We start from the raw sequence: 26,915 nt of genomic DNA on the forward strand, positions 1-26,915 counted from the left end.
GACCGATGGAATTTTTTGCTTTCTGTCTTGATGTTCTCTTGGCACCCACCCAGGAAGGTCTTGGGTAGTGCACTGAAAAGGAACATCTCCAATCTCCATCCAGGAGAATCTTAACAAATGTCCAAATGTCTCTGCTTTCTAAAAATCTGCCTCATGGCCAGGATGGATGCTTTCTGCCCTGTCAAGTTTCCAGCTCCCTTTTCTAAAAGTAGCCTTATAGAGCCCCGTATCTATAGAATTCCTGCAATTGATATCTCTAGAGTTCCTGCAATCGGCATGGCAATCAGCATGGACTTGCGGAATAAAAAGTGTCATCATCTCCAAAAAGCAATCCACACCAGGGAAAAACAAATCATCTTCAATGCTGTGAAAATGCCTTGGTGATCTCTGACAAAGAAATGTAAGGGTTTGTATTAAAACTGGCAGAGCAAACTTCCTGCTGAAAGCCACAGGCCAATCCCCAGAGTAACATATGTCTTGACAGCAAGAAGAGCCACTGACATCACATTATGAGTTTCCATGAGCACCAATGATGGAAGCCATGGAGAAGAAAAACTGCACTGCCAACTGCTTCAAACCACTCCAAAGACAATTTTTAGTACTGGAGGAGAGAAGAGTGCTTTTTCATCATGCAGACTTTCCTGAATTGATGCTGAGAGGGATGCAGCAATTTTGGTGGTCAATTCTGGTGGCGCTTCCAAATGACGTGATGTCGCGAAGGTACATTCCACGCAGCCTGGCCCCTCTACGTTGCTGAGAAGCACTCCACAAGCACACACTCTCGTTATTCCACTCCACACAACTGTGAAGGAGGTGAGTGGAAAATTGTTTCTTTTCTTGTGTTACAGATTTTCTATAAAAATGTGAGGGTGCAAAGGGTTAATGTGTGTTTTATGTTTGAAATCACAAGGTTGCTCCAATGCCATCTCCAGCTATGGGGGAAAGGAGCTACCACTGAGCAGGGAGTCTCACTCTGTCACCCAGGCTGGAGTGCAGAGGTGCAATCTCGGCTCACTGCAACCTCCACCTTCTGGGTTCGAGCAATTCTCCTGCCTCAGCCCCCTGAGTAGCTAGGATTACAGGCACCCGCTGCCACGCCTGGCTAATGTTTGTATTTTTAGTAGAGATGGGGTTTCAGCATGTCAGCCAGGCTGCTCTCAAACTCCTGACCTCAACTGATCCACCCACCTCGGCCTCCCAAAGTGCTAGGATTACAGGCGTGAGCCACCATGCCCAGCCAGCACATTTCCATTTGAGGCTCATCTCCTCATTATTTGGATTTATGAGAACTCAAGTCACAGAGGTAGCATTTTATATGCCCCAGAGGAAGGGCAAGCGGGCCCGTCAGCCTCTGCAAACTAGCATCGGCAGACCTTGGAACCAAGGCAAGGGGGAAAACTATAAATATTCTTTAGGACTTTGAAGGAAAATGTGTGTGAGAAATAAAAGTGAAATAAAGATTTCCCTATGCTCCAGTTGGTCTAGAGCAGAGCTATGAATAATCTAAGAAGGCAAAACAGCACTGCATTACAGCAGGAGAGAGATGGTAAAGTTGACATATAGAAGGATGTATGTGTATTCATATGTATGCATACGTGTGTGTGTGTGTGTGTTGGCAGCCATGTAAACTCATTCAAGTAAAGTAAAAAGACCAGCCTAATTACTCAATTATGGACTGTCTAACTGATCCTGATTTCACAAAGCATTTTCTTTGACAAACATTAATTGAAAGCCTGCTCTACAACCCACCACAAATGAATTTTCCTCAAAAAGTATTCTTTTCAGTATGTCAGTCTTGTGTTCCAGTTACTAGGGTAAGTAACAAATTATCCCAAATTTGTTCACAAATCTGCAACCTGGACAGGGCTTGTCAGAGATAGGTTGCTTCTGTTCCTCTCCGTCTTAGCTGAGGGAATTTGAAGGCCAAGGCTGGAATCCTCTGAAGACTCACATGTCTAGATGTTGATATTGGCTGGCTGTTGGCTGAGATCTTTACTAGGGCTATTGGTTGAACAACTTATACATGGCCTCTTTGTGTAGTGTGGGCTTCCTCACAACATGGTGGCTGTGTCCCAAAAGCCAATGTTCAGGGAAGAGGTAGAAGCCATTTTGAATTTTATGACCTAGCCTAGAAGTCACATAGCATCACATTTGCCACATTCTACTTGTTGGGATGGTCACGAAGCCTCACTCAAGTTTAAGGAGATAAGAAATAGACACTGCCTTCTGATGAGAAATAGCAAGATGCTAGAAGAGACATGTGGGACCAGAAAGCTTACAGTAATTCATGGTCTCCACTCCAGCAACTCACAGAGTGATGATCTATGATACATTCTATTGCATCTTCTAAGACACAAGTGCTTGTGACAATTGTGGAGCCATAAAAAGAGATGTAACCACCACCCAAAGTTCCCTTAGCACCCACAGATCATGAGATTAAAATAGCCTCATGAGAAAAAAATCAGTTATTATTTCTTTATCCACTCACAGCATTAGTACAAGGCAGCTCATTCTGAAACTCATTAGAAATCGTAACATAACAACAGATATTATTATCTGAGAAGATATATCCACTATCCTTGACCAAAAGAATTTAAATGGAAATTTTCTACAGTGTTTCTACAAACCAGTATTTCCTTTCTAGCATGCTGGCTTCGACAGCAGAGCAGTGATTTTCAATTTGTTATGTGCTAAATATTTTAATTACATTTTGAAGTAAGCAGCATTCCAGAAAAGACAAATAGTCCAAAATGAGGTAATTAATTCTTGAAGGTAACCATACTAATATATGCATCTTTCATAGCAGAAATTAATTATTCTCAAGACAACTGTCTTTTCCCCTTGTAAATTAGGACATTTCTCCTCTAATTAGTTGAAAATGCCTGTAGGACATTATCACCACTGAGCTATGGAATTTCCTTCAGCAGGTAATTCCAGTTAGAATTGAGAGGTGTTTGAAATTGAAAGCAGAGTTTTAGGCTTCAGCTTGTTTCTGCTCAGTGGGGTGCAGAATCACAAATATAAAACCATCTACGATTATGAAGAGCCATTCATCCTGTATGCATGGGTAAGTAAGTGTTTAGCAGGGTGACCTGGACAAGGTACCAGTGGAAATATCTCTTTCTCATTTATACTGTCATCTTTTATCTTGCAAAAACAGCTCATGCTAAGAATGCAGGAATGTTTTCCCTGTGGGTCAAGCTGTATATCATGCTGAGATCCCAACCAAGAAAGAAAGGGCAGTGTGTTCACTACTGTAATGTGCCACTTAGCGTGTTACTCAGATAAAGTTGAATCTAGAACTATCTACCAGCGCTTCTTTCTGCTCCTCGAGGAACAACAGCACTTCTCCTCCTTGCCCCCCCACCCCCCACCCAGTGAGAGCAGTAGAATGAACAAGGCAGCTTCAGCCCATTGGGAAAGAATAAAGAACCCTTTGCCTGTGTGTTATCAGCCTCAATCATCGTTTAGCATGAACTCTGCAGCCCCCTGAGTTGTTGGTGAACTCAGAATTGGTCAATTCAAGGGAAGGAGGACCAGGCCAATTCACTGGCATAAGGCAACATCCTTGAGAGCTGGACACACACATTCCCAGCTAGATCCAGCCCAATTCCCAATGCATAACATCATCATAATAATAATTAGTGTTTAGTGAATTTGTAATTAATGAATAAATTATGGCAACTGTCCGGTTTTTTATTCTTTAACAATTGTTTTAGAATTATTCACTTTAGAATTATTCACCAACCAAGTACTAGGTCATTATACGGTAGTCAATAAAGGAAGCATCATCTCTGCCTCGTGGGACATATATTTCAGTAGAATTATGTTTATTCCACTGAAAGTTATTTATATAAATAGAGATCAAGTGCACAACCATTTATTTCAAACCAACTGGCAGAATTGTCTCCTCAGTTGGTTTTAACGCAAACACTCAGAGACCACTGGAGTTAGTGTCAGTTTTTTAAAAACCTTATAAAATATCTATTTTTAACAAGATATAATCTCCTGCAAAGCAAGGTGCAGAAAGCTATAATACCTGCAAGCTGTCCTCCTACATCAATCTTGTTCCAAGATAACAGAAGAAGATGAAGCTTTCAGATCCAAGATTTACCCACCGGGGCTGTACCAGGTTAAATGAATATAGATAAGACATAATCTGGAACAAACAAAACCACAAGAACAGTATGTACTGTAGGAGTCTGATCATGCGAGGTTCAAAAACAGACAATGCTAATTCATGGTGATAAAAATCAGAATAGTTACCCTGGTTGTAGGGGAGGATGGTGACGGAGAAAAAGCATGAGAGAATGTTCCAGGACACCAGCAGTGTTTCTAGTTATCCACTGAATGGTGTTTACAGATGTAAGTATATGGAAAAAAAATCATCAAGCTGTATAGTTAAGATGTGTGTGCTCAGCTGAGCGTGGTGGCTCATGCCTGTAATCTCAGCACTTTGTGGGGCTGAGGCAGGAGGATTGCTTGACCCCAAGGAGTTCAAGACCAGCCTAGTCAACATGGTGAGACATTGTCTCTACATTAAAAAATTTAGCTGGGCGTGGTGGCATGCACCTGTGGTCCCAGCTACTCACGGGGGCTGAGGAGAGAGGATGGCTTGAGCCCAGGAGGTCAAGGGTGCAGAGAATGGTGATTGCACCACTGCACTCCAGCCTGGGAGACACAGCTTTTTTTTTAGAGTCTCTAAATTTTTTTTAATTAAAAAAAGATATGTGTGCTTTATTATATGAAAGTTACACCTCAGTGGGAAAAAAATAAAAGTGTAGAATGGAAAAGATCTTTATGAACTGAAATTTCCAGGACATATTGTTCAGTGGGGAAAAAAAACAAAGTGCAAAGTAATATCTTTATAATATGCTACCCTTCATGTAAGAATGAAGGAGATATAAGAAAATAGTCATGCATTTGTTCTTTTGTGCAAAATAAACAGGAGAGATGAATCAGAAGTGAATGCAGCTGGTTACTTAGAGGGGGTGGGTGAGAATGAAGAAGGAATGAGAGAATGGGAGTGGGGGATCACAGATGGAGGGGTGGAGAGCAGGATCTCTCTGTGTATGTGTTTTGTATGATGTTGACTTTTAGAACTATGTTATGCTTCCCTTACTCAAAAAGTAATAACTAATTAAAATCAGCCAGGACAGTGGTGGTGGCAGTAGGGCAGAGACCCAAAATGGAATTTAAAGAGTAACAAATGAGCCCAACTCTATTGCAAATGCATAACACAGACATGCTAAAAGAAGAAAAGAACTGATCTAAATAACTTTGAAAAACAATATTTTGACTACATACTAGAAGGCTTAAAAGACAAAAAGAAATGTGTACATATACTGTGTTCTAGTTAATACATGTTCTTTTCAAGTGGCATGTGAGTTAGCAATTTGGGGACTATAAACATGCATACACATATAAGTTAGGGCTGAGTGAGTTCATAAATATGTTGAGGGTAATGAGGGACAGATGTTTCACTGTTGAAGAATTACAAATACAGGGGAAGGCTAGAATGAACACTGTGATGTTAGACTGGAATCAGTGACAGTATAAACTCATGGTCCTTAATATATAAACATAAAGGTATATACATATAGGTATAGATGGTTATATGTGTATGTCTGTGTATTCATAGATATACTGGGAAATAGCCCTGTTCTTTGAGAGGGTTAAGAATTGACACCACAGTAGCAATGAGCATGCCAAGCTCCCAGATCTTGTTTTCTAAATCCCTTCTCCAATACAAGTAATGGGGGCTCCTTGGAAATTGCTTATTCCCAGACTGAGGCAAGGGAAATACAAAATGTTCCAGCAATATCATATGGTGCCTAAAATTAAGGAAGTATTTAGAAAATGATGGGGCCATGTCAAAAGGAATTGACAGTTAAAGGATCTCCCCGTGGGCAAATCTGGGGACAACTGGAGCAATAGCAGAAATAGCAAAAAATACTAATACTAATGAATTATAACCCATAGAATAAAATGATTATCCATGAATTCATTACTACTAAATCAAAGGAGAAGGTATAACTCTTTCTTATCATAGAACTCCCATTATTCAATGTAAAAGAAATGAAAGAAATAGAATATCACCATTTGCATGTATCACAGTAATAACTGTTTTTGAAGAAGCCATCAATGACTGTTAACATTAGCTGGTGAAAAAAATATGATAAAAAACAGGACATTTGTATACTGTCAAAGTGTCTCCTCACAATATTTTTTTATTTCAAAGGAAAAATAGTAACTTTACAATGGAGAATCCTGGCAGACACAGCCTTAGCCAACTGATCAAGGTTAATATCGCCAGTAATAAAACACAGTGACATCATCATGTGTCCCCCTGATAACATGCAGAGGACACAATATCAATTCCTTGGTATTCTTGCAAAAAACCATATAACCTAAATTTAATAATGAGGAAACACCAGGAAAACCCAAATTGAGGGGCATTCTACTAAAAAATTTGCTAGTGCTCTTTGTAAATCTCAAGAATATAAAGAACAAAGAAAGGCTCAAATTGCAGGAGTTAGGGAGACAACACCTAAATGCAATGTGAAGTCTTGCATGCACTCCTGGACCAGAAAAAGGACATTAGTGCAAAAATTGAACAAAAACCTGAAGAAAATCTGCAGGCTAACTAATAGTATTATACTCATGTTACTTTCTTAGTTTTGATCATTGTACAATAGCTACATAAGATACTAACATTTTTGAAAGCTGGGTGAAGGGTATATGTACTATATAAAGGTAATTACTTTGTACTAAAATGTTTGGCAACATTTTTATAAGTCTCAAATTCTTTCAAACTGAGAAGTAAAATAATATATTTTTGCTTTATGCACATATTTAACAGTTTTTGGAGAGGTAGGTAGTGTATCTGAATGGCACCTCTCAAAGTCAAATCCTGTAACTTTAAGGTAATTGACACCATGTGACTTCAAGGTAATTGCTTACATCCTCTATCCCTGATTTAATTCTCCATCTGTGCAGTATTTATCATAATCCTCATTTTACAGAAGAGAAAGGTGAGGCAGTGAACACAAAGTGGCCACCATTCGGTATATGATGTTATTATTATTAGAATAAGGGATCAGGGAATGTCATAATGCAAGTGAAATCATCCGTTTCAATTATTTTTTACTAAGAACTTCCTCACCCTATGAAGAATCAAAGGAAGAAGCCAGGGACACAGTGAGTGGGAAAGTAAAGGAAGAAAGAAGATGGAAGGAGAAGGGAGGGAGGCTCGAGAGAGGGAAGGAGGAGTGAAAGAATAAAGACTGCCTCCTTACTGTGATAAATGTGACCTTCAGTATCATCAACATTAAGCCTTCAAACAAAAAAAATAATGTAAGGACTACATCCCTTTATTCATTCCTTTCTATACCAGGGTTCTCAAAAAGTATATCTTCACACTCATACAGTTAAGAGGATAATTGCTAATGTATAATTTGAATTCACCATGTTACTTAATCACTGTTTCCTCATTACATCAATCACAGTAATCGATCATGATGATAACAAATCCATTTCCTTCAGGAAGCAACCCCAATCTTAACCTCTTTTCTAATACTATTTATGGAATCACCCTGCCCAAGTTTTGTGTTTTCTATCTGAAACCTAATTTAGATAGATAGATAAAATGCATAGATGGATGATGGATAAACAGATATGGATGGATAGATAGATAGATGAAATGGATAGACGGATGGATGGATGGATAGATAGATAGAGATGGATTACCGTCGGATGTATACATGCATACCATCATTGGAAGAGTCAAAGAAAATTCTTCGGTGGAGTGACACCCCACTAATACAAGTACGACATGTCACCAAAATCAAAACTACTGTACTCAGGAATATATCTATGCATTCATTTGTTTATCTGCATTATATATATATATATATATATATATTTTTTTTTTTTTTCTTTTGAGACAGGGTCTTGCTCTGTCACCCAGGCTGGAGTGCAGTGCTGATCATAGCTCACCGAAGCCTGGAATTCCTGGGCTCAAGCAATCTCCCTGCCTCAGCCTCCCAAGTAACTGGGAATATAGGCATGCACCACTGCACCCAGCTAACTTTTTGTAGTTTTTGTAGATATGGGGTTTTGCCGTGTTGCCCATATTGGTCTCTAACTCCTGGCCTCAAGTGATCCTCCCACCTCAGCCTCCCAAAGTGCTGGGATTACACTTAACATATATTTATTTAAACACTCAGTATGTACCAGGTTCTAGGTGCTGAGTTGAAAGCAAGGATGAAAACAAAGTCCCTGCTCCCATCAAGAATACTTTCTAATGGAGAAGACAGATATATAAACAATGAAATCTATTATGGCAAGTCCAGACGGGTGACATAAAGAAAAACAGGCTGGGCGCGGTGGTTCACACCTGTAATCCCATCACTTTGGGAGGCCGAGGCGGGCAGATCACCTGAGGCCAGGAGTTCAAGACCAGCCTGACCAACATGGCAAAACCCCATCTCTATTAAAAATACAAAAAGTAACCAGGCATGGTGGCACACACTTGTAATCCCAGCTAACCTGGGAGGCAGAGGTTGCAGGCAACAGAGTGAGACCCTGTCTCAAAAAAAAAAAAAAGAAAGAAAGAAAGAAAATGAAAAAGAAAGTGTGATAAGAGGAGAGAGATTTCAGAGAGGGGCCACGTGGGAGTGAGTGAGGTCAAGAAAGGTCTCTTGAAAGAATAAAGACCTGTATGATTATCTTGGGGAAAACAGTGACAAGTCAAGAAACTGCAAGTGCAGAGACTTGGAGACTGGACTGACTGTGGCAGCCTGAGGAGCAGAGAGAAAGGCAGACTGCTTGCTCAGAGGGAGAGAAGGAATGGGAAGCACATGAAAGGGAGACAGTAGCCACATCATTTGGGATCTTGCAGGCCATGAGACCCCAGGTATATCACCACTGGACGTACACATGCACACCATCATTGCAAGACTCCAATACAATTCTTGGCTAGGATGACACAGGAACTTGCAAAAACCCATGGGAAACCAGCCTCCTGTTTTATCTCTGGAGTCCACAGGTTCCTAAAACCCAAGGCAGCCTGGAAACAGGAGTTACGCAGAGCTGGAAACCTTGGCAGAGAGAAAAGCCTTCAGTTAAGCGAGACTCTCCAGGGCGAGGCAGACTTTTTTTTTTTCCTCCCTGTTTTTGTTGCTTTTCACATCTGGCTTTCTTGTGTTACTTTCAGACCATCCATCTATGTTTGTGTAAAAGGGTCAGGGCCACATAGCATGGAAAAATGTAGCTTTCTCTGCTTATTTATAGGCCCAGGCCTTTTAAGGCACAGATGCCCGAAGATCTCCATCCCTACCTGGAAGTGGCAAAAGGGCAATGACAGTGGAGCCAAGCCAGCCTCCCAGAGTGTCCAAACCTTATTTAAAGCTTTTTTGGAGCCAAGGACATTTCCCTGAATCTGTTCCAAACTAGAATGAAGATGTGGTGAATGATATTTTTGCAAAATCTGCAGGCTCAGGAATTGACAGTCTTGACATTTACGTTAAATATGAAGAACCATTTATGAATCCTTGTTGCAGAAGGCTGCTGTCAGCAAGCCAAAAATACAGCATAAAGAATAATAATAATAAAACAAAGCTGGCACAAAACCTTGTTTCCTCTTGAAAAGGCCAATTTTTAGTTTGATGGCAGTGACTCTTAGAACCCAAAAGGAAAACAAATTTCTACCCACACGGTCTGTGCTGCTCTTCTCCTCATGTTAATTTTATCTCACATCTCAAATACATAGTCATTTTTTTCCTATTGAAACTGAAAGGTGTTCTTCCTATTGAAACTCAACGGTGTTCATTCTAAAAATAAGTTGTCTGTATTTAATTCCATAAATGGTTTCTTCCTGGTGAGTGCTATTTTTCAAGAATGTTGCTTGACTGAAGTTATAATAATGAATTAGATACAGTCTCTTGCAAAATTCTTTTGAGATACAAAGTCTTCATGACATGGAAACTAATTGCCCATTAGCTTTGTTCACATACTTAATAAAATATTTCCATGAAGACAATAATCATCAAACTTCTTTGCTTCATGCTGTTCGAGAGCTAGAAATTCCTTTTTTGCCCCCAGTCAAGGGCTATGCACAACGAAAACTCATCAAATGCAAGAGCCACTCAAATCAGCTAGTATTTTTAAAAACTAGACTGCAAATACAAATCCACCTGATATCTAACTGAAAAACATGTCCCTAACATTTTCTAAACACTTCATTAATTTTAGGCACCATATGATATTGCTGGAACATCTTGGATTTCCCTTGCCTCAGTCCCAGAATAAGCAGTCTCCAAGGAGCCCTGGTTCCTTCTATTAGAGAAGGGATTTAGAAACCAAGATCTGTGAGCTTAGCATGCTCATTGCTACTGTGATGTCAATTCTTCTTTCAACTGATAACATTCATCTTCACCCCCACGGTGGGCAGAACGTTCTAACAAGTGCTTCTCACTCCTTTAAGTAGGCAACATCCTGTTAGATTATTTTTTTCTCCCTATCTTCTTGCCCAAAAAAGATGGAGAAGGGGGCACCAACATGGTGTGCCAGAAGCAGGTGGCAGCTTCCCTGGACCAATTAGCCATTGATTGGTCAGATACTACTCTGCCCACAAAGCCACCTCTCACCCAACCTTTCTTTAGCTGCTTTAAAAGTTCTTCTCTAGATTTCTAAACAAAGACATTGTTCATATCTTCCAAGAATTTTATAGTTTTCGCTCTTACAGTTAGGTCTTAGATTCATTTTGAGTTAATTATTGTATACGGTGTGAAGTAGGGATCCAACTGCACTCTCTTGCATGTTGAGCATCCAGTTGTCCCAGCACTATTCTTTTAAAAGCCTATTCTCTACCCAACTTAATTGTATTGACTCTCTTGTTTAAAATTAATTGACTACAAATGTGAGGGTTTATTGCTACACTCTTAATTCTATTCAATTCATCTACATATTTACCCTTTTACCACTACCACATTGCCTTTATTACTATAATAAGTTTTGACTGTAAGTTTTATAGTGGGTTTAGAAATCAGGAAGTGTGACTCCTCCAGTTTGATCTTCCTTTTCAATATTGTTTCGGTTATTCTGGGTTGTTATATTAGCAGATGAATGATAGGTTCTGCTTGTCTACTTCTGCAAATAAGCCAGCTGTGATTCTGATAGAGCTTGCACTGAGTCTATAGATCTATTTGGGAAGTACTGCCATCTTAATGTTATTAAGTCTTCCAACCCATGAACATAGACATGGGATGCATTTCCATTTATTTAGGTCTTCTTTAATCTCTTTCAACAATGTTTTATAGTTTTCAGAGCATACATTTTGCACTTCTTCCGTAAGATTCAAAAATGCTACAAAGAGGAAATCAGCAAGGAATCAATGGCCATGGGGTGGGGGAGAGTTAGTGGGACAGAGTTCTAATGTGACTAACTCATAGCTTTCTGCCTTGAGAGAATGCAAAGATGGTGGTGCCATTAGCTACACCAGGTGTCTTGTGAATGAAGGAGGGTGAAGTGGGTGTCAGAAATACTGAGTTTCAGGAAGTGCCTACTGTGGGTGGTAGTGTCCCCTAGAGTGGCTTTGGTATAGAATTTGAGTATACATGCTCAAGGGGAAGCCTTGGATGTGGCTGAGATCACCTGGAAAAATGAGAAAACCACAGCAGGACCAACATGCACAAAGAGACATGAGTCAGTGGAGAGTCTATACAGGACTAAGGAGCAAGACAGGAGCAAAACCCAGTGGGTGTTTTGTCAGTGTAGCTAAAATAAGAGAACATGTCAAGATGGGGTGTCGAGAGGACCCTCAGGAAGGCCAGCAGGAATCAGGCTGCATATGGGGGCCCAAGTAAGCAGGCTGCTGTCTGGTCTGCTTGCCAGTCTGTGAACACCAAGAAGGCAACTACAAAAGTAGCCCATCTTTACAGCAAGTCTTCACACAGCATGGAGGGAGGGGAGCTGAATCAGTGGACACATTGCAGGGACATTAAGTGAGTCCTGGCCCAACAAGAAGCAGATGTCCACGTGGGATTAAGAAAATCAAGATGGTTTCAGAGAGAACACCTCTGTAAAAGAAAGGGCAATACAAGTCTGCCCCCACTTGAAGGATAAAGGGAGGGAAGGTTGGACCGCTCTTGACTGATACACAGACTAAGACAGGTTCCAGGCTACCCCAGGGGAGTTGTCAAGCCAATGTCAGTCATATTGGGTTGCTGGCTGGGATTAGTCAGTGAGAAACATGGCCTCTGCACCCCTGCACCAACATTGCAAGGGACTGCAGAGCACAGTAGCTGGGGCCCTTGATCAGTTATGCGCCCTGCACTTGGAGTCTGCCAGATTCCGATTCAAGGCTACCACATACATCAATATCTGGTCTGGGTTTTCCTATGTTGCTGGAGAACTCACTAGTAGACAAGAGGTCCCTGTGTACTCTGGAACAATTGAGAGAAGCTGAGCAGAGACCCAAGAGATGACAACAAACAAAAGCCAAGAATAAAGAAAGAAAATTATGTTTGAAAAGGAATGGAGCCTTCATGCATGCCTTTCTTTCCTCAGAATTTTTTTTTTTTTTTTTTGAGACAGAGTTTTGCTCTTGTTGCCCAGCTGGAGTGCAATGGCATGATCTCGGCTCACTGCAACCTCCGCCTCCCTGGTTCAAGTGATTCTCCTGCCTCAGCCTCCTGAGTAGCTGGGATTACAGGCGCCCACCACCATGCCAGGCTAATTTTTTGTATTTTTAGTAGAGATGGGGTTTGGCCATGTTGGCCAGGCTGGTCTTGAACTCCTGATGTCAGGTGATCCACCCGCCTCGGCCTCCTAAAGTAGAAAATTACATTTTATACCTTCTAGACCAAACACCATGAAACTAATATAATTAATTTTTTTATCCTGGTAGACTTGAACAATGAATTGGGCTAAAATTATCTCGCCAACAAAATGCACACAATAAAATGAGAAGAGGGGGAAAATTGCACCTGATTCTTTCTAGCACATATCCTATCAGCCGCAGCTAATTAACTAAAGGCCCAATTACCTACTGCGCAAAAACTGTAAAGGAGCAGAGAAGCCTATTCTATGCAGAAAATCTTCATCATAATGAAATCATTAGCTTCAAGAGGAAAAAGAGTTGTACTTCAAACTTGGGAAGCGAGAAGTGTCTGATGGCTTGTCGAATTACAAGTTTCTATTCTACTTGTGGAAAAAAATATTCTGTTAATGTGTTTTATGTGTCAGATGAAAATTGTATCACCTAGCACAGCCTGTCTTACATTCTGGAAATTAATGTTTTAGAGCAGGGGGATTTTTTTTCAACCCAGAACATAATGTATGCTTTGACAAATGAGCTCTCACTTTTGTCAATAATATTCAAAGAGTAAGTAGCAATAGGACAGAGGCAGTTCTATCCATGAGAGAACAGCCAGGCATGCTTTATTGCAGAGAAAGAAAGGGAAAACAGAATAATATTCTGTACAAGAAAATTAAGTTTCAAAAGATTCAAATGTAATGTGTCAAGAAACTCTTATTTGCAAGTGGAATTTAAAAGGAAACCAAACAAAAGGATGGATGCATGTTTCAGCCTCATAAGAGGACATTTCCTTCTCCTCTTTCCTTATAAACAGTATGGATCTGGGCCCACTGCTACAACCATCAGACTTCCATCACAGCCAGCATTTGTGTTTGAAAGTTCTGTTTCATCTTCCCCACACCCTGACCCTCCAAAAAGTTCAGTAGGGAGTCATCCTGGGATCAGGAGAGCATCAACAGTCGCTGTTCCTAGTGGTTCCAGCCACTCCCCACCCTCTGTGCAAACAGGCTCCAGAGCTTTGAGTTCTTCACTCCCTGGGGCCCTCTCTCTCCATCAAAACCTCACAGCTTTACATCCCGTCCCATAAGGACCAAATCCCAGCTCCGATATAATTAGCTCCAGCCACAGAATAGTATGCCATAAGTTACACAAAGATCATAGCTGTATACAAACCGCATGGAAATGTCTTCCGTACATTTTAAAGATCTTTTCCACATAGCACAGCCTTCTTGCAGATAGTATAATTTACTTATTTGTTATTATCACATATTGTCTCTCCCTCTGCTAGCATGCAGATCCATGGTCCTGGGGGAGCTCTGTATGCTTTATTTGATGATCTATCTATCCCATGCCTTCAAGCAGTGCCTGGGAATTCCTGGCAACAGGTGCTCCATGAATACGTGTTCGATCAACATGCTGAGTGTGCTCAAGGCTTTCCATTTTTACTGTACAGACTTTTTAGTAGTTTTGTTTATAACCAACATATATTTGTGCATACATAGGGAATTCTGACGGTTAAGATTTTAAAAAGGAAATAAGAGAAATAAAAAGCCTGCTAATGACAGTGAGATAATCTATTATCCTCTATCAATATGACAATAAGTGACAAAGTGAAAATAGTCAATTCAGATCTCAAGGACAGAATGTAGGATTCCCAGGTCCTGTCTATGTTCATGCAGAAGATGTTTGGGGTCAAGCGGAGCCTTTGCTCAACTCCACAGAGGTGGCTTCGCCTGGCGTGATCCTCTGGAGAAGTCTCCGTTTCAGCCTCTCCCCATTCTTTGGGTTTCGAGACACTAACCTTCTTGACTTAATAGGACGCAGCTCATATTGGGAGCACTGCCAACAACATACAAGTGAAATACATTAAACAATGGTGTACTGCCCTCAGGCTTCTGAAACTCAGATCTAATGAGGACATTTTTGTCTTCACACCCTTAATGACTTCCTGTTGCCCACGAGAGAAACACCAGTTTTTCAGGGTGGTAAACTTGCATGGCTCTCCAGAACATTCTCCAGCCATTCATCTCCATATCGGAGTTTTCAGGTGACAAATCCTTCCTACCTCCCTTCCTTGGGTCACTATTCCTCATGCTCTTCCCCTTCTTCGTGAAAAAGAGTCACAAATATGTCATTCAGTTTGTCATAACCCCTAAGGTCACTCTTTGACCAAAAGCCATTCACTGAAAATAAAAAATGGCAACAGCTATGTACCAAGCACCGGGTTGAAAAACAAAAACAAAACAAAACAAAACAAAAAAAACTTTCACCTGAATTATTTCATTGTAATCCTCCAAAAAATTCTGTCCACATGATTGTCAGAGTACATATAGAAGGAAATTGATGCTCAAAATGTAATAAGTGTGCTTCACTCAAGGACAGATGAAGATGGCAAATAAACGCAGGAAAAGATGTTCAGCATCTTTAGCTATTAGGGAAGTGCAAATTAAAATCACAGTGAAATGCCACTATCTTCCTATTAAATGGGTAAATTAAGAAAAAAAGAAAAGAACAATAGCAAGTGCTGGCAAGGATGTGGAGCAACCAGACTTCCATATATTGCTGGTAGGAATGTAAAATAGCACCGCCACTTCGCAAAAACAGTTGAGCAGTTTTTTTATAAAGGTGAACACACACTTGCCATATGCAGCAATCACACTTCTAGAGATGCATTTATACAAGAGAAATGAGAACTTATGTCCACATAAAGACTCAATTGCAAATGTGTACAGTGACTTTATTTGTAATCACCAAAACCTGGAAACAACCCTGTGCCCTTCCACTGAGAAATGGACAAACATTCAACAGTAAGTACATCCATACAAGGGAATCTACCCAGCAATAAAAAGGAAAGGCTAGCAGGGTACAGTGGCTCAAGTCTATAATCCCAGCACTTTGGGAGGCCAGGGCAGGAGGACTGCTTGAGGCCAGGAGTTTGAGACCAGCCTGGGCAACATAGTAAGACCCTGTTTCTACAAAAACAATTAAAAATTAGCCAGGCATGGTGGCACATGTCTGTAGTCTCAGCTACTCAGGAGGCTAAGGTGGGAAGATCACTTGAGCCTAGGAAGTCAAGCTGCAGTGTGCTATGATCGCACCACTGCACTCCAGCATGGACAACAGAGCAAGACCCTGTCTCTTTAAAAACAAAAGGAGAGAGAAAGGCCTACTGATGTATGTGACAACATGGATAAACCTCAAAGACACTGTGCCTAAGTGAAAGAAGCCAGACATGAAAGCCTGATACTGTCTGACTGGTTTTATATGAGATTTTGGGAAAAGTAAAACTATGAACAGAAATCAGATCAGTGGTTGCCAGAGGCCAGGATGGGGGCAAGGACAGACTACAAAGGAATATGAGAGAATTCGGGGAGGTGGGGGGATGATGAAACTGTTCCATATCATGATTGTGATGGTGATTGCACAATTATACTGGCTTGTCAAAGCTCACCAAACTATACCCCTCAAACAGATGCATTTTACTGGATATAAGTTATGCATCAATAAAACTTAGTGTAAAAAATAATCAATCAATCAATCAGAAGAAATACAAGCACCTCATCCTAGGCTATAAGGCTTATGAATGGTCAAGCTGGAGCTTACTCTTGCAATGTGTCTATTTATCTATTTACAAATTACCTCCAAGTGCTAATATCAGTAATATCTCAAAGCACATATATGAGGCTAGGAAAATAGCTATCATTAATGAACTTAGACATAAAACTGCATTTCAAATAGTCTCTTGATCATTTTGATTTTTTTTCTGGTCAGCTTTTTGCCAGACCTGATGAAGACAATGTTTGGACTTCTCAATACAGTAAGGAACTCACATCAGGAATACAAATTGACCACTTTCTTGTGGTCACTTGTACTTGGAGTATTACCCTTGCCTTCAACAGGTTGCACATCTTCAAAAGTCTTTTTAAGCTATTTACCTATGCTGTGAAGGTAGGTTTTACATAAACTCGATGTCATCTCTGGGTTCACATGACCATACCTGGGTAAGGCACGATACATGCCAATATGTGGAATACTGTGGGGTGCCCCACTCTGCCCTTGGATTAATTCTTATTTCATTTCTGACTTGGGACATTTGGCACATGGCTGGGTGTGAGCACCAGTATTGCTCTGTATAGACATTAATAATGCCAAAGATAAAGACTGTTAACATTTATTCTTTTTTTTTTTTTTCTTGAGACAGTCTAACTCTGTCACCCAGGCTGGAGTACAGTAACATAATCACAGCTCACTGCAGCCCCCGCCTCCTGGGCTCAAGCAATCCTCCCACCTGAGCCTCCCAAGTAGCTGGGACTATTTGGGAGGCACACCCCACCATGCATGGCTAATTTTTTATTTTTAGAGATGGGGCGGTCTCACTATGTTGCCCAGGCTGGTCTTGAACTCCTGACCTCGGGCAATACTCCTGCCTCGGCCTCAATTCTTTGTTTTTTGTTTTTTGTTTTTTTTCTGAGACGGAGTCTCGTTCTGTTGCCCAGGCTGGAATGCAATGGCGTGATCTCGGCTTACTGCAACCTCCACCTCCCTGGGTTCGAGCGAATCTCCTGCCTCAGCCTCTTGAGTAGCTGGGATTACAGGCATGTGCCACCACACCCAGCTACTTTTAGTATTTTTAGTAGAGATGAGGTTTCACCTTGTTGGCCAGGCTGGTCACAAACTCCTGACCTCAAGTGATCCATCTGCCTCGGCCTCCCAAAGTGCTGGGATTTCAGACCTGAGCCAACACGCCTGGCCTCAATTCTTTATTCTTAAAAATGTTCTAATATTTTCTTCCCACATGGAACAAATTGCTACCAACACCGCCCAAATTATATTCAGTCACTATGGAGGCCTCTACTCCTATTGGCCTCCTCTCCCTGATGCAGTTATAAGACCTTTCACAGACTTGAGTCCTGTGGCCAGTCTTACATACCATACTGGAGCCATCAGATCTGACATTCATTGGTCACTACCCTTTTCCCAATTATCTTTCCATCTATTGAAAGCAATCTTTTTTTTTTCCCTGCTATTGTCATTTTAGGACATTTCTTCAAGAATGACATTTCTAGAACATTTGCAGAACATTTCCTTAAGAATAATGTTCAGAAAAAAAAACTACAGTATAGGTTTTTTTGTGGACTTCTGGAAGCAAGTGCAAATAGTAGGCAAATCTCTTCAAGGTTACTGATGTCCTCAATCCTACCTTTCAAGGCTGGCAGTCCTGCAGTTTCCTTTCCTAAAACTAAATGGAGTGTGGAGGTTGTCCCCCTACCTGTAGTTTCATGTCCTTCATTGTGTCTTGCTCATTAAAATCCAGGGACCTGTGGTTCATGCATGTAATCTGAAAACTTTGGGAGGCCAAGGAAGGAGGATCACTTGCACCCAGGAGTTTGAGACCAACATGGGCAACATAGGGAGACTCCTTCTCTAAAAAAAACTAAAAACTTAGCTGGGCATGGTGGCACTCTCCTGTAGTCCTAGCTACTCTGGAGGCTGAGGTGAGAGGATCACTTGAGCCCAGGAGGTTGAAGCTGCAGTGAACCGTGATTGCACCACTGGACTCCAACTTGGGCAACAGAGTGAGACGACTTTGTCTGGAAAAAAAAAAAAAAAAAAAAAACCTCAAGGACCCACCCACAGTCACCTCCTAGGTCAGGCCTATTTGCGGTTTCCCACTGCTGTGTTTAGACCTTGACATTTTCTGTTTACTTTTTAAGATGCTGGGTGTATGCCTAAGCCTACGATGATAAAATAGGATTGCTCAACTTAGCACTATTGACATTTGGGCAAGGTGATTCTCTGTGGAGGGATACATCCCCTCCACTACAGGATGATGAGCAGCACCCCAGCCTCTACCTACCAGATACCAGGAGCACCCTCTACCCATTTGTGACAACTAAAAATGTCTCCAGACGTTGCTAAATGTCCCATGCCATAAAGTTACCCGCTTTACTTACAAGAAGCACCAAGATCCTAACAACTTGGGCTGCTATAACCAGAGAATAACTACCCTATTGAATTTGCCAACAAATTGCAAGTAACCCCTTGCGGACAAAAATTTCTTAGTGTAAGGGAAGTATTCATTTTCCTAGAGAAGACGAGAAATTCTTCCTTTCTCACAAGAAAAGGAAAAATGACCTGCAGGCATGTGCTCTGCTTCTCTCAAGAAGCGCCTCCGAGGCGGAGGTTGCAGTGAGTCGAGACCGTGCCACTGCACCCCAGCCTGGGTGACAGAGTGAGATCCTGTCTCAAAAAGGGAAAAAAAAAAGGAAAAAGAAAAAGCACCTCCTAAAGCCCTCTGTTCCTTCTTTGCCAACATTCCTCCCAGAGATGAGGGCTCCTTCTCACTTCCACATGCAGGGGACAGGTGTGCCACACCCAAAAAATCCTTCCATCTTCACCCCATCTGAACTGTAGAGATAACAATGCTAAGTGCCAGCCAGGCACAGGAGCTCATGTCTGCAATCCCAGCACTTTGGAAGCCTGAAGTGGGAGGATCACTTGAGGCCAGGAGTTCAAGACCAGCCTGGGCAACATAGACCCTGTCTCTAGAAAAATAAATGAACAAACAAATAAATAAAAATAATATTTTCAAAAAATGCTAGTGCCTACCCAGGAATGTAACAAGGATTACACGAGTCATTATATTAAAGCATTTGTAAAAGCACTATTACATATAAATATAATAGGATAACACCATTATGGCCAGAAACTACCGGGACTCAGTGACTCTATCACATTCTGGCTTTGCATCCACCAGAATTTACTAAGCACCCGCACCATGCAGACACTGTGCTAAACCAGTGTTACTGCATTCAAGAAGGTTCTAGTCTGTGAGGAGACAGGGATGATGAAAGTGTTGACAAGGTGCAGACATCGGTGGGAGGTGGTGCCCAAACTTTTCTGGAAGAGTCAGGGAGGGCTTCCTGTAGGAGGCAGTGGTTAAACTGAGACCTGAATGACAAGAGGGAATTTTCCAGGAGCCAAGGAGAATGAAGAGCATTTCATTCAGAGGTAAAAACAATGGGTGAAAGTCCAAGGGCAGAAGGGAACATGACATTTTCAGGAAATTAAATTTCCAAATCACCATCAACCAAAAATATAATCAGGGGAGTTACAGAAAAGAAGGCCAAAGAGCAAGTTGGGGCCAGCTGACATGCAGAAGAGGCAAGATCAACCAAGACCATGGGAAATGCTAGGTCAAACCTAAAGGAGTTTAAAGTGTCAAAGGTGGTGGTGAGTTTCCAAAAGGAAAGATCATAAGCAGCAGTTCTCAGATGTCGGTGATGATCTCGGAAGTCCAGGGTTCAGGGTTCTGAAAGGGATCCGGGTTGGGAAACACTGCTGAGAGAATGACAAGTCATTAAAGACTGATTAGATAAAGGAATTTCATCACCAGGTGTGCACGTGACAGATGTCACTCTGACCTGATCAGCATGGAGGGACTGGACAGGATAGGCCCTGAGGCATGGAAAACACAAGATACCCTGGCAATATCCCAGGAAGGGAAAGGCTAAAGCCAGGCACGGCCATGGGCGGTGGGCATGGAGGGGCTGGAATGCCTCAGAGCGACACTGAGACGGAGAGGAACAGAGACACCACATTTCCACCTTAAGCAGCAGGTGAGATGGTGGAACCACCCAGAGGGAGAAATCGTAGGAAGAAACTGGTTTGAGGAGGAAGACAAGGATTTCCAGTTAAGTGCATAGAGTTTGAGGTGCAAGTGAACTATCATGAGTATATGGGGGTGGAGGCTCCAGAGACTTGGACTTTAGATATAAATTAAAGAGTCAGTGATCAAGAACTGGGCAGAAACTACTGGCATCAAGTGGTTCTCAGGATCACCTGGGGGGCTGCTTAAAACCCCGAGCTTCTGCTTCATGGGGTCCCAGGTGATGCTGATGTTGCTCATCTGGGGACCTTACTTTGAGAACCACAGCTCTAGATAAAAGAATCCTGCCCTTTCTCCTCTACTTTGGACATAAATGATAGGTAAGGAAAGCATAAATGTTTCATCTTTTTCTCTCTCTGGCCCTTGAACTGCAGAAGATGGGAGTACTTAGTTTGACTGCATTCTTATTCCAACTTCAGGAGCCCAAATCTACCACAATTTGCCAAATATAAGAAGAGTATGGACTGTAAGACACACCTGTAATTTAAGTAATGCTAAGAAGGAAAAACAGATACCAATAATTATGAGATGTGGCTGATTGAAAGAAGCATTCTGATTTTCAAAATATGAAAGGCTGAAAAATGTGCATTTTAGAATTGACCAAAAGTGGTCTTTCCTGTCCTCTGGGGCCACCCTGGAAAAGTCCAAGCAGAAGCCTGTGCACCAGCAGGAGCCAGGATCCTGGATCTTCCTGCTTTTTTGCCTGTGGTATATACCACCACATCCACAGGAACCTGCCACACACAAGGGCTTTGCTCCCCATAAGATCTCCCAGCAACAGGGTCCTTCACCCAAACCTTCCAAAAGTGCCTCATCCCACATTCCCCAGATTCTGCAGAAGCTCTCAAAACTCATATGCAAACATGCAAGGACATTTAATAACAACTCCTGCATTTCCCACTTTCACCCATGACTACAAGTAGTCATACCCAGGGTGTTCTTGCTCAGAGAGCCTACTACAGAAAAGACCCAATTAAGAAACACCATTGGCCAGATGCAGTGGCTCACGCCTGTAATCCCAGCACTTTGGGAGGCCAAGGCGAGCAGATCACTTGAGGCCAGGAGTTGGAGACCAGCCTGGCCAACATGGTGAAACCCCACCTCTACTAAAAATACAAAAATTAGCTGGGTATGGTGTCACACGCCTGTAATCCCAGCTACTCGGGAGGCTAAGGCATGAGAATCGCTTGAGCCTGGGAGGCAGAGATTGCAGTGAGCTGAGATCATGCGACTGCACTCCAGCCTGCATGACAGAGGGAGATTGTCTCAACAAAAAAAAAAAAAAAAGAAAAAGAAAAGGAAGGAAGGAAGGAAAAGAAAGAAAGAAAGAAAGAAAGAAAGAAAGAAAGAAAGAAAGAAAGAAAAGAAAAGAAAAGAAAGAAAGAAGGAAAGAAGGAAGGAAAGAAGGAAAGAAGGAAAGGGAAAGGAAAGGAAAAAGAAACACCACTGCCAAAACCAGCAAAAGATTAAAGGAAGCAAACATCCTCATTCTATTATTTCCCCTCTTATGCAGGAGAAATCGCCTGAGTTGCACATATTAACCCATAATGTCTTTTTTTTCTTTCCAAATTTTTAGGTTCAGGGGTACATGTGCAGGTATGTTACACGGGTAAATTGTGTGTCACGGGGATTTGCTGTCCAGATGATTTCATCATCCAGTTAGTCAGCATAGTACCCAGTTGATAGTTTTTCAATCCTCACCCTCCTCCTGCCCTCCACCCTCATGTAGGCCCTAGTATTCATTGCCCCCTTCTTTGTGCCCATGTGTACTCAATGTTTAGTTCCCACTTATAAGTGAGAACATGCAGTATTTAGTTTTCTGCTCCCTAGCCTGACACCGCCCAATGTCCACGGCCAAAATACTTAGGCAAAGCAAAAAGCACGAGGGGCCTTTGCACCTAAAAGACAGTGTCTTCCATTCCAGTCTGAAAGAAACTCCCCGGAAAAACTGAAGCAAAATAGCTCTGTCCTTCCCAGGGTCTCAGAGGCCTCCTCTCTCCTTGGAGAGTATTCTGCCTGTCTCCCTGGGCTCCTCTTTTATTCTCAGAAGTACGAGTTGAAGGGAATCTCTCAAGCTTCAAGGAGTGTCCAAAGTCAAGCATCTCTGTTGTTGTCAAGCTGCAATAATCATGCTTCCATCTCCAACATACCCTTGTAAGAAGAACACTTTACATATGTTTTACAAAATGTAAAAATGGCTATGTGGAGGTCTAGCAGATCAGAAACAGCAGAGGCCAAGAGCCTACATGTCGACATCCTTTCTGGCTCTAACCCCAAGGCCACGCTTCCTCCCAGAGGACCCACACCTATATGTAGCTACTGCTAAAATGCTCTTACCCGGGCAGCTCCTGACAGGGAGGCCCAATTCATGACATGCCATTAACGCAGCAGACGAAATTTCAACCAAAACAAATCTGTTATGCAAACAGTTACCAACATAACTTAGAAGGGTATTCTGAAATGACAGGCGGGGAAACCTGATCCCTACCTGAATATCCCAGGAGGACGTCCAGTAGTAGCAAATCCTCCAAGAAGGTCAAAATTGCCTGCTATTTTTAAAACCTGAAACTTTAAATAATTCCAGACCCCCTCCGCCACATGTTGAGCAATCTGCCAGATCAGTTATACACATGGAGTTGGGTCCAACAATCTGCCAAAGAAGGGAGTCTCCCAAATCTGGCCACTTCTCATTTCCATATGGAAAGAATTACCATGACTGGGCGGAGATGGAGGGAGAGGGGAAGAGGAGGCGGGAGAGGTGGCGATGATTCCAAGGAGCTGATCCCTATTATACCATGACGTGTGCAGCATCGAACATCGTCACTGCAATCATCATTTCACATATTTAAAGGAAGCCTTCAGGAAAAGTTTGTTTTATTCTTTTAAAGATAGTTAATACGTTCATTGGAGTTTTTGTGGTTGTTCTTAGTCTTGTTCTCATTCTGTACATAAGAGTTTTGTGTGTGTGTGTGTGTGTGTGTGTGTGTTTTTCGCAAATCTGAGAGTAATTAGTCCTTTGCATTCAAGCTCTGGTATTTGGAAAATTCAGCATTCTTAATAGGTTGACTTTGAGCTACCTTTGGAAATTCAGCTCCCCAACATGCAGGAAAATTCTGACACAACATCTGTTTTCCAGTAAGACCCTGTTTTGACACAATTTGATACTCATTTGCATTGCCCCAGGTGTTGGAAGGTCAAGCAATAGATCCAAGGTCACACTGAAAATGAGGCTCCCTTTTAATTTCCTGCATTCTTCCTGAATGGTTTCAAGAGTAAATGGGTTCCAGGAAACCTGAGGAGAAAGAATGAAATCACTGCAAGACTATCCAAGCTTCCCATGTTTGGTTTGGTTAGAAGACATTTTTAAATACAGCATCATTCACACGGTCTTCTTCTGAGTTTAGATACCACTTTTCAGGTTCTCTCTGGAATTCCGTAAAATTTTGCAGCTCATCAGAATCAACCACTCTCCCCTTGTTCAGTGCAATTGCCAAGTCTATTTATAAAAAGCACACGCTATCTGAACACTTGCTACTCAAAGTATGGTCTATGAACAAGCACCATCAGCACTTGCTGGGCACTTATTCGAAAAGCAGAATCCCCCTTCCCCAACCCCTGATGTAGGATGTCATAAAACGCTGTTCCCAAAGTAATTGGGATGCACTGATTAAGCCACGGGACAGCATGCTACAAGCCTGCAGGCCAAATCTGGCCACTGCCTGTTCTTGTAAATAAAGATTTGTTGAAACACAGTTAGAGGCATTAATTTGTCTATGCTTACTTTTGCTGTAATGGCAGAATTGAGACGTTTCAACAGAGAAAGGGTGGCCCACAAACATAAAACTATGAATTATCTGGTTCTTAACCAAAAATCTTCACTGACACTGATCTAAACCTTTATTCTACAGGGAGGAAGAGGAAGGATGAAGAAAAGGAAGAAGGAGGAAGAAGGGAGGAAGGAGGAAGCAGGAAGGAGGAAGGAGGAAGAAGAAGGCAGGAAGGAGGAAGAAGGAAGCAGGAAGAAGGAAGGAGGAAGAAGGAAAAAGGAAGGAGGAAGAAGGAAAAGGGAGGTAGAAAGAAGGAAAGAGGAAGGAAGAAGAAACAGGAAAGAGGAAGAAGGAAGGAGGAAAGAGGATGAAGAAAAATAAAAGAGGAAGGAGGAAGAAGGAAGCAGGAAGGAGGGGGAAGGAAGGAGGGAGAAGGAAGGAGGAAGAAGGAAGGAGGGAGGAGGAAGAAGGAAGTAGGAAGAAGGAAGATGGAAGGAAGAAAAAAGAAGAAGGAAGTAGGAAGGAGGGAGGAGGAAGAAGGAAGTAAGGAGGAAAAGGGAAGAATGAAGGAGGAAGAAGGCAGTAGAAAGGAGGAAGGAGGGAGAGGGAAGTAGGAAAGAAAATGGAGGAAGAGGAAGTAGGAAGAATGCAGGAGGAATCAGGGAAAAGGAAGAAGGAAGTAGGAAGAAGAAAAAAGGAAGACAGAAGGAGGAAGTAGAAAGGAGGAAGAAGTTAGGAGGAAGAAGGGGGGAAAAGGAAGAAGAAGAGGAAGGAGGAGGACACACCTTTTACACAAAGTTCTGCTAGTTTAACCCTTATGTGAAACAGTTAAATAGCAACTCCTAGTGAGACAGCAGGCGGAAAGATTTGAAGGAGAACTGTTGCTGCCACAAGAGAAGTTTGATGGCAGGACTTGGAGTGTGTATGCATGATGTACTAATTGAAGCATTAGTACAGTTTCTTTGGGGGGGTGTCAGATGAGTGTAGAGGAACCCCCTACTCTCCACCTTTGCCTAGGGCAATGTCTGCATCAGAGATTGGTGCCAACGTAATAATCAGCCTCACAGAAAGTTGGATTCAGAGTCTGGAAAGATGGAAGATAAAATCTTCACAGCCTATGGATAGACCCTCCTTTCCAGACTTCAGCGTTTGGAATCTTAGTACAATTTCTATATCAAAGGTGCTGCCAAATGAAACTCTGGATTTACAACAAATTGTGTTTTGAAAAATACTGTATTTGCCAGGCGCGCGGCGGCTCATGCCTGTAATCCCAGCACTTTGGGAGGCCAAGGCGGGTGGATTACAAGGTCAGGAGTTCAAAACCAGCCTGACCAATATGGTGAAACCCCTTCTCTACTAAAAATACAAAAATGAGCGTGGTGGCAGGCGCCTGTAATCCCAGCTACTTGGGAGGCTGAGGCAGGAGAATCGCTTGAACCCACAGGGCAGAGGTCACAGTGAGCCAAGATCGTGACACTGCACTCCAGCCTGGGCGACAGAGCGAGGCTCCGTCAGAGAGAGAGAGAGAGAAAGAAATATTTAAATTGCTCCAGTTCAAATAAGCCGGTAATAAGCCAAACCACCTGTCTCATAGAGAGCTGGAGAGAGAGAAGGGTCAGCAAGGGAAATGATAAAATAAACAAATCACTGCTATGAAAATTTATATGGCTCACCCCACCTCTGAAATGAGAGTTCAAAATAGAAATGCTTGCTCCTTAACACGGGTTATCATAACGAGATGCATTTAATACATGAGTTTGCTGGATACCATGGTTCAGCCGTGCTGTATTTTTTTTCCATGATAGATTTGAAACATCCATCGCTTCATTTGCTGCCTCTTTCCACAAAGCAGATACTGGAGAGCAAATCTCATGCAGATGATGTTTTGTCTAGAGGCAGCGAGCTGTTTTATAATAAGGCAGATGTAGAGGATGCAATTTCAAACACACACCCGAAAGCACAGGGCTCACTACCTATAACTGAGAAAACGAGGCAGAGATGGATGCCTTGTTTGCATTCATGCAGGACACATGCAGAAAGTTCTGTCTGCCAGCTACGGGAGGACTAGACAAAGCACCTCCCACCACCAGGCACAGGTGGAGAGGCGGAGGAGGGGGCGGTGGCAGTAGTCCCACCTCTATGCACAGAGTTCCATCTTCACAAGTAGGAACTCAAGCAGTTGAAGACCAGCAGCAAGCTGGCCATGCAGCCGCAGTGTGAAAATGGACGGCCTCTCCGCACACTATAGACAGTCCCGCCTTGAGCAAAAAACTAACATACACGATCCTTTCCAACCTGCAGAACCTGCCATTCCAAGGGGCCCAAAATAACCAACCAACAAAAATAAACAGCAAAAACAAGCCAAAAAAAACTTTAGTGCCTTAGAACATCTTCATTTGCCTTTATTTTTCCTCTGCTTTTCATTTAACAGTGCTCTCTTTTTTTCAGAAAAATAATTAGTGACAAAAGCTTGGTATACTTTAGAATTGTAGTTAAAAGGAAAAGGACACCCCAAATGGATTGTGGCCTTCTTCAATTCTGACTTTTCTTAAAATGAACTCATTGCAATTTAGGGAAGAAAAATGTAGATTTTTCCATCTTTCACTACAGAGCATGATGCTGTGCTGATGACGGTGGCGTTATATATATGTATTTGTAA

At 42.0% G+C, this 26,915-nt stretch overlaps 1 long non-coding RNA gene across 1 annotated transcript; it reads left to right on the forward strand.

Annotated features, from left to right (window-relative positions):
• Positions 1-348: 348 nt before the first annotated feature.
• Positions 349-26,028, forward strand: LOC134729844 (uncharacterized). Its single transcript, XR_010111342.1, has 2 exons — positions 349-813; positions 24,398-26,028. It is a non-coding gene; the product is annotated as an uncharacterized LOC134729844 (long non-coding RNA).
• Positions 26,029-26,915: the final 887 nt, after the last annotated feature.

The sequence above is a fragment of the Pan paniscus genome, chromosome X, assembly GCF_029289425.2.
Source record: "Pan paniscus chromosome X, NHGRI_mPanPan1-v2.0_pri, whole genome shotgun sequence".
Taxonomy (NCBI): Eukaryota; Metazoa; Chordata; class Mammalia; order Primates; family Hominidae; genus Pan; species Pan paniscus.